Raw genomic sequence first — 9,791 nt, forward strand, 5'->3', positions numbered from 1 at the left:
ACCAAGAAAACAGTACTTATCCTTATACTTAAAGATTTCTTAGATTTTTGAGCCAAAAACACTTGAATGCAGTTGTCTCAAAATGTTATTGTAGTTCAAGTGGCAGAAAATATCATTTCAAACTACTTGACAAAGTCATTATTGTGATGTATTTTATCGTTAATCTAAAAAAAATATCTCGATTTTAAAATCACAACGTGAACGGTTCGCACCAATCTTTGTACTACAGTATATTATAGTATACGAACTTCTTCCAAAATGAAACGCGTGCTGTTCTGATAATTTGACATCGAAGAATATTGATTTAATATCAAACTGTTGATAGAACAACTAAACCCAGACTCATTATACCTCATTATTATTCGTTTAAAAAACTATTACCATTCATGACGTAGAAAACACCGATCAGTTTTTTTATTTGATTTAATTAGCATCCGCAGGTTTAAATACCATCACTAATGACACAAACTAGTTCTAACATATAAAATCATTTAGCCGGCGCCGGTGGTGTAGTGATAAGCGTGACTGCTTTCTCACCCCAATGGGTCTGAGTTCTATCCCAGCCGAGGTCGGTGGGATTTTTCTGAGGCATAAAAATCTCTGGTCACGTCCGGTCTACTCAATTTTCTTTGTTTACTCAATTTTCGGTAGCCCTACTTTTGACGGATATGAGTAGATCCTACTCAAATTTGGGTTGTTTAGAAATAGCGTGTAAACTTGATTTCACGCTTACCACTACACCACCGGTGCCGGCATTTGGATTTTTCCAAATGTGAATTCCAAATATCAACCATTGCTATAATTATGTTATTGTTTTGTTATACCCTTCTGATCGGGTAGGGTCCCCCTGGCTATAGTGGATTGCCTCCTGGGAGCCCGGTGAATATTCTATTACTTACATACATCCTAGGAGATCAAAATGTTGCTTTCTCGACTGACCACTCTTCGACCTATAGCATTCGATGAATTGGAATTGCGAATTTGTCTGCAGGTTTTGTAACTATCGAGTGGGAAGAGTTAATTGATGCCACTAAGCAGGATTCAGATGTTCAACGGGTGATGAAGAGTCTTCAAAACAACAGTCTGCAGGAGCTGCTCATCGATTTTCGTATTTTTGCAAATGAGCTGGAGAAGTTTCAATGCGGATTGATCGTGTGGCAGTTCCGGATAAGTTGCGTAACCGTGTATTTCAGAAAGCGCATGAAGGTCATCTGAGTATTCGCATGATGAAAACATTTTTACGCGCAGTAGTTTGGTGGCTTAAAATGGACAGGTAGATAGAGGTGTATGTGAAGAGATGTCAACCCTGTACCACAAACGAAGTGAAAGACGGAGCGGCTCGAAAACTTTGGTGACGAACCTAGTACCGTGCGGGACCGAAATCCGTACACCTAAGCACGAGAGAATCATTTACGGTCAATACTAAATAATGCTATCACATTATGCTCTGTATCACATCTTTTTCCTTTACATTTATCTTTATTTTTCCAATATTTGCAAACACCAGGTCTTAAAATTACCTTCAATTATTAGAAAAAAGGATTTAAATTGCACATATCTTGAATCAAAATCCGTACAGCGTTTTACGATTGAATCAAAATCCGTACAGTTTTGAATCGAAATCCGTACACTGTGTTGAGGATGAATCAAAATCCGTACAGTCATGAATCAAAATCCGTACATGAATGTAAATCGATCCAAATCAATGAAAAAAAAAGTGTTGCTATCTTGAATAAAGTATTTTTTTTTGTAGTTGCTTGGCTAAGAGTCCAAAACAGCTATATTCGTTTAAATACACTATTTTACAGCATATTTGAACTTTGTACGCTGATGGTCATTTCCCATGTAAAATCGTACGCTGAATCCAAAAATATAGTCAAAAAAATCTCGGTAGGATAGTTTTGAAGATATAGGGGTAAGAGAGGCATAGTGAACAGGTGGGGCATAGTGAGCATCGCGTGTGCTCCAGCTTGGACTTTCGGCCGTTCAGAACAAATTTGTTGGCTGTAGGATCAATATCTTAATGATATTGATCCTACTACCAGTTGATTTGTTTCATGCAGTTGGAGATCCAGAGCCAAAGTACGGGATGCTCACTATGCCCCGCCTGTTCACTATGCCCCTCCTTCCCCTAGCTAAAAAATGAAATCTCACGTTAAAAAAAACTAAAACACAAATATCTCTGGCTGCAATGAAGTGATATTATTTATTTTAACGCCAAATTAAACGTGATAAATTTTTTTTCGATCGTTATAACACTATTTTTCCGTGAGAGTAATGGTAGAACCACCATAAACATTTTAATTAACATTGCTTAAAAACTTAGCAGAAATTCAATTTTTCTTAGGAAAACTTAAAAAACAAACTATTAACTAACAACAATACCATCAATCTCACTGACAATTGATGTTCAATTGATCGAACGAAAAAAATTCTTACCTCTAATTTAGCGTTAAAATAATTGATATAATCTCATTACAACCGGAGATATGTGTATTATAGTAATCAAACTTGTTTAAAGAGAATTTTCATTTTTAGCTGTATCTCAAAAACTATCCTACTGACATTTTTTTCGACTACATTGTTGAATTCAGTGCACGATTTTACATAAGAATCATTCTTCAAAGGTTCAAGTTCATTTTTTTTACTTTTAATTTTTTAACTAATGATATCAGCGTTAGATTAATTGATGCTCCAATCGATTCAAAGGAGAGGTAACTGAATTCTTTTTATTTAAGAAGGTAACTGTTCTGGAGTTTATGCTAACTAATATCATGTTTAAGGATTAATTTCTTCCAAATTTTATTCTTTACCAGTGCTTTGGGTTAAATATTTTTACTGGAGTTTTCCTCCGATCAAAACTTCGAGGTTTTTGAAATTTGACATGTGATAACGTACAAGATGCGCCATACTTTGGAACTCCATCAACCCACTGGCATCAAGCGATAAATTAACCGGTTCCTAAGATGGTAGCCCTATAATGGCGGATAAGTAAAAGAAAAATACAACCATCTTAGAAACCAACAAAAAAAGACAATGAACTGACATCAAGGATTAGTTTTTCGTTTTGTGCATGAAAATTAAAATTGGTAAAATAACGACTATAACTTAATTTAATTTGATACGTCAAGAGAGTAATAATCATAAAAATACAGATCTTTCATTGCTTCTTTTCCACAGCTTTCTTCTGCTTCTTCTCCATTGTTACCATTGCCTTTTCATGTTATAATGCTTTCTTGCTTCCAAGCCTAATAAAAATAACCATAATAGAGAGCTTAACGACGTGTTCGGGGTATCATCCAAACCATTTGTGGGAAAGTTTACCCATCCGGGATAAAGTTCGTTCATGGTATTCGTTTATTAGGGAACTTTCTTTGCTCTTCTTCCTTTTCTTCCTCCTCTTCCTCTCTCGCTCAACCTTTTTCTTTTGTCGTTCCTCAATCCTTTGTTTCTTTGCGTTCTCTTTATCAATTTTCGCCCGCACTACTTTCATGTGTATTTCCGGTCATTCCTCGCTGGTAGCTTGGAATGCTCTCTGGCCCATTTCTGTCTGCTCTCTGTAAGGGAGCATCCAAAAATGACGTAGCATATTTTTGATCAATTTTATACTTCTCCCCCTCCCTCGTAGCGTATTTGGCTATATCCAATACATGGCCGGTCACAAATTCTGAAACCCTCACCTCCCCCCTCAAATGCTACGTCATTTATGCATGGTCCCTAATTTGTATATGCGTGTTGGTGATATCCTGTAGGGGAGCTGCGTTGTTTTACTTTTCGGCTGGTTCTTGACGCTCTTCATTAAAAGATATTAATAATATAACATTTACAATACGAATAAAATAAGAGAGTAGCGATTCAATACGGCATCTCTTATGGTGGTGAATTGAACGGCAAAATCCCTGGATGCTTCTCGGTAAGATTTCTCCGCACGCATCATTGCCACAGTCTTCTCAAAATCCTCCGGCGTGTATTTAGTTTCCATATCTGCTGAAAAACATTGGATAAAGTAGAATCGTCATTAGTGATGCACAAGTGTACGGATTTAGAATCAGCTGTTATATATGGATCGAAATCCGTACAGTACTAATTTTGATAAATAAATACCATATGAACGATCCATTGCTTAGAATTGAGATATAAAACGATAAACACTTACCTTTCCGATCGACCTTCAGGAAACTACTTGCAAAAATCACTTAAATACGCTTAACAACTGGAAGTAAATCCGAGACATTTTCTTAGAAAATCGTTAAGAGCGCAACCGATTGACAGAAATGCCCGACACGTGATAAGGTTTTTATTTTTCTTATTTTAATTGCATGTTATACTGCTTAATTGTTGAAGTAAACATCAAGCTGATGCATGAATGAACATGAATATGTATTCATGTATAATATTTACATTGTTATGATGCATATAAATAAACAAATTCAACAGGGTGTACGGATTTCGGTGCTGTACGGATTTCGGTCCCGCACGGTATTGCAATTTTTCAGTGTACCACACGGCAACACTAGTACCAACCGGTGAACACTCGTATTTATTTCAGTTACCGTGGGGACGTAATTTGTGATTATCCCCGGTCCCTTTCAAATTGTATCATTATTTATGTACGGTCCATATATTTGAAATGACGTTTCACATTCATCTAGTGATGGCCGATTTTCATTCGAATAATCGATTAATCGATTAACGAACCGAAAAGTAATATATTTGTAATCGGTTATATCATGCCGATATAAGCATTAACATCTCCAGAGGATCATCACCGATCGTTTCAAACATGTGCTGCGCTCTCATTGGTGGAAAAATGGCAGCACAGTGAACAAAAAATAATCGATTAGTTGTTAATCGAGTAATTAAAAAATGGGACATCTCTGATTTTAGTGTGATTGTTTTGATAAAAAGAGCGCAAAATTTCATCTCTACCAAGGGGGCAGCAAAACCACAAAATTACCTTGCATACGGGGGGTATTCATTGGATGAAAGGGACCGTGAAAGAGGACACTAAAATAGAAAGTTTTTCTTCCGACAGTTTCATCTTAGTATTCATCTTTGCTAGTACTGGATTGTACCGGTGGAAACTAACTATTTTAAATTGGCTCACTACTTGACTAGCCTATTGGTCCCAAGCAAACGATTAACGTACCCCATTCTAGTTGAACTTCTAGTACTACACTATGTTTGTTTTGATTCTCTATGAAAGTTTGACAGATGAAATGAGGGGTTCGTGGATTTTCCTAAGTTTCGAGGGGTGCATCGATTAGCTTAGGACTGAAGAGAGTACCAGCAACCGGTCCGCACTCGTGTTTATTTCAGTTACCGTGGGGACGTAATTTGTGATTAGCCCCGGTCCCTCTCAAATTGTATAATTATTTATGTACGGCCTTAAATTTGAAATGACGTTTCACATTCATCTAGTGATGGCCGATTTTCATTTGAATAATCGATTAATCGATTAACGAACTGAAAAGTATAATATGTGTAATCGGTTGTATCATGCTGATATAAGCATTAACTTCTCCAGAGGATCATCACCCATCGTTACAAACATATGCTGCACTCTCATTGGTGGAAAAATGACAGCATAGTGAACAAAAAATAATCGATTAGATTTTAATCGAATAATTTAAAAAATGGGACATCTCTGATTTTGGTGTGATTGTATTGATAAAAAAGAGCGCAAAATTTCATATCTACTGAGGGGGCAGCAAAACCACAAAATTACCTTGCATACGGGAGGTATTCATTGGATGAAAGGGACCGTGAAAGAGCACACTAAAATAGAAAGTTTTTCTTCCGACAGTTTCATCTTAGTATTCATCTTTGATCTAGTCTTAGAGCTACCTCTATGATTGTACCATAGAGGTAACTCTAAGACTAGAAGGTCCCGAAATAACGTGCTCAACTTTTTGACTCAGCTCTGGTACTCTCTTCGGTCCCAAGCTAATCGATTCACCCCTCGAAACATAGGACCCTACATAACCCCTCATTTTATCTGTCAAACTTTCATAGCGAATCAAAACAAACATTGCGTAGTACTAGAATTTCGACTAGAATGAAGTACGTTAATCGTTTGCTTGGGACCAATAGGCTAGTCAAGTAATGAGCCAATTTAAAATCGTTAGTTTCGTATTGATTGTTGATTGTACCACATGGCAACACTAAATGTACTAGAATGGGATCTCTTTCACTCTACTCAAAACTGAAATGCATAAAAAATGACAAAACGATACACTCTTTGCACACTGTCAAAGATCATTGCACACAAAATCTACTTTGTTTAAATCAAAACAAAAATACTATCCCATCTAGTGGATGATGACACAAGCTTTTAAGAAAATTCCATTACAGTGAACCACATTATTTTAATGGATTTCTTCGCCAGTTAGTCGTTTGTCACTTCGTTTGGGCCTGTACTCTGGGTAGCCGCGCCCGATCCACTGGAGCCCATGTTTCGTAAACAGCTTCGTTCAGGCCCTTGGGAATAAATAGAAATAAATGTTTTAGGGCCGCTGCCGGAGGGTCAATATTTATTGGTAGCAGTTGACTATTACAGTCGTTTTGTTAAAGTTACTGAAATGACTACGATAACAGCAAAATATGCAGTTAATGTGCTGGCTACCATGTTTAGCAGGTGTGGTACTCCTCGCGTTTAGAGGACAGACAACGGACCACAGCTCAGAGGTGATTGCGAGGAGTTTCAAGAGTTTTGTCTGAAACTTTGGCATCGAATTAGTGAATACAACACCATACTGGCCTCAGGTAAGCGGCGAGGTGGAGCGTCAGAATCGTACTATTCTGAAACGTATAAGCATCGCTCTAGAATTAGGTCAGAACTGGCGCAGGGAACTACGAAAATTTTTGCTGGCATATCTGCTACTGATCACTCTGTCACATGGAAATCACCTTCGGAAATGATGTTCAGACGTCGCATAAGAAGTTAATTACCAAATGTCCCTGCAATTATTCATAATTATGGTGTAACACGAGATTGGGACCGATGCAGATGATGCGATGCGAGACGAAAAACCCGTTGGAATCCAATAAAGGTCCAAGCGCAATGACAGCGGAAGTGGAACGGCAGCGGCAGTGGAAAAGCCCGATCTGAGTAAGCGTACCTGTCGGATTGAAAACTAGTTAGAAGCAAATCGACATATGTTAGGCTTCTTGATGTCATTTGTGACAACTGTCAAACTTTCCGTTTCCCTTCCGCTTCCGCTTCCGTCCACATTGCGTTTGGGCCTTAACGGTAGGCGATATTATTTTTGTTAAGGTTCTACAAAGGGTAAGTAATTTTGTGTTCTTCTTCTTTTTTAAATATCATAAAATCATCATCATTAGTTTACACATACATTCATATATTATGAATACGAAAATTTAAAACATGTATTTCGTGGGTAAAACACGAAAATTTCCTGGGTAAAACACATTCACTGTATTTACTTACTTGTGTTCTTCGAAGTATAGCACAATTAAACGCAATCGAATACACGAAACTCAAAACAACTGCTTCGCAAAACTCTTGGTGAACAAAATTCATCACAAAGAAAACCATTTCTACTTTACTGCTTTGCTAGCAATCGTGAAAGTATCATTGAAACAGCGGTGCCAGATGTATTGCCTCTAGCAATGAATTTAAGTTTATTAAAACAATTAATTGCGAAGTCTGCCTTATTAACATAGATGAGTGGATGTATTTAATGGTGGATAAATATCAAAAACTGATTAAATAAAACATAAATGACCATTTTAAACATTTTACCGGTCCAATTAAAAAAGTCACAGAAGATTGAATTCAACACTAACAGGGTTGATGGCAGCAGTGCACGTAGCCTGTTATACACTTTCCCGCTCAGGGGTGTAAACAAACTTGCATACAGCGCAGTCTGGCAGTGCTTATGTTTTGTCTGCTACATTCTTATCCACTAGATAGTGTGACATCACATTTGCTGTTGTATTGAAATGAAGGAAGAAAAGAGATGGTTAAGTTTTCCTCACCATACCAGTTGATATTTATGAAAAATGGGCAGTTTTGGCGTGGGGACATGCATTTCCAATGAATTTTACCAATACATTTAGAAAATGATGATCGAAGAATATTTCAAAAAGAAGAAGTAAACAAAATAATGACCCTTTGTAGAACCTTAAACGAATTAAAAAGGATAATAAGCTAGCTACTGACTTCTTGCCGGAGCTTTTTGAGGTAACTGACAGAGTGGGATTGGAAGGCCCGCGAACGGTTGGGTTTGTTTTCGCTGGCGCTGATTTCATCTGTTTTTCGCATATTTTTTAATTGTACCAAATCAAACGAATGTTAGTTTTCGCGTGTGGATAAGTGTAAATTAAGATCTATCTTGTCTTCAGAAGTTTTTTTAGTGATATTGTAATTAACGTGAAAAATCTGGGACAAGAATTTGTTTCGAGTAGCTGTGTTGCTGTGGTGTCGCGTCGGTCGGTTTTTCATTTCGTTTATTTTTGGTGCTTTGCCTCCCTCCCAAGAAGAGTTTTACCGGGTATTTTTTTTTTTCTTTTCTTGGTTCTGGCGTTCTGCCTTCCGGAGGATGCAGCGAATTTGGTGTCAAGCAAAAATTCGGTGCAAATGAAAAACTTCGAATGTGATTCAAAATGTCGTGTTGGGTTGTAAAAACAACGCGGAAGATTTTTTCGATTACCGCAAGTGAACAAACCGGTCCTTTTTCGGAGGCAGAATTTGGTGAGATCCATCTGATTTATAATCAATCATAAATGCATATTTCCATATATTACTAAATACGTGCCAGATTTCGAAACATTGCATTTCGAAATCTGGAAGTGTATTTGCAGTACCATTATTCATATGATAACGGTAGTGTTTACATGCGGGGCTTATTGTATGTGAAAGTAACCTCGGAATGGACGTGAATTACCAGGCATTCTGAAATGGGTTGCTCCCGGACTAAACTTGCTTTAAATAATTACATCAAGGATTGTTGTAAGCAGATTTCTGCCATAATACCACTGCCGGCCAGTGGGGGTTAGATTGAATACACACACACAACTGACAGAGTGGGATTGGAAGTAAGCTTGCGGTCAACAGTATCCGGTAAGAAACTAAAACCTAGATCAAGGACAAGCTTTACCAAGGGACTCGAAGGAAGATGAGAGGGACCTACAGGATGAAGAAGAATTGCTTACAGATGAATCTGCGGAGAGAGATAGATAAAAAGCGAAGGTGAATGATTTGTTTTCATCTACGAAAAAGTTGAGAATTGAGCCGAAGAAGTTACAACAGTTTTATTAAAAGAAGGGTGGTATGTATGGTCTTGCCCCTCGGTGTAGAGAGGGCTGAACTTGTGGAGAGAGGAAGGATAGTGTAAAGCGGGCTAAAGGATGAGTGAAGGGATTTGGAGGAGATCGAGAGCTGAAGTGATCGGACGTGCTAATTTGTGCTATGGAGAGAATAAAGATAGAAATTGAATAACACAGTTAATTGAGTGGTTTTATTCGCGTGAAGACTCGACACCCATCCCTGGCACTTACGGCACTGGGTGAAGTTTTGGAAATGTCTTCCAGTCTTCCTGAAATGGTCCCACTTCACTCGGACATGGAACACAAGTCTAGCTTTTTCTAAGGACTTAATGTTGTTTAGTTCACTAGACTTGAAGTGAGCTAAATAAAAATCATTCGAAATCCCGTTGCGCGAATCGTTCATTTTCATTTTGATTACTTGGACAGGCTCAACTCCAAGTAATTTAGTCAATGTACGGAACTAACATTCACTGGAATAAATTTTTGATTTGCGTGTAGAA

This window comes from Ochlerotatus camptorhynchus, unplaced genomic scaffold (assembly GCF_037179485.1).
Source record: "Ochlerotatus camptorhynchus isolate MF236.1 unplaced genomic scaffold, CSIRO-AGI_Acam_v1.1 ptg000569l, whole genome shotgun sequence".
Taxonomy (NCBI): domain Eukaryota; kingdom Metazoa; phylum Arthropoda; class Insecta; order Diptera; family Culicidae; genus Ochlerotatus; species Ochlerotatus camptorhynchus.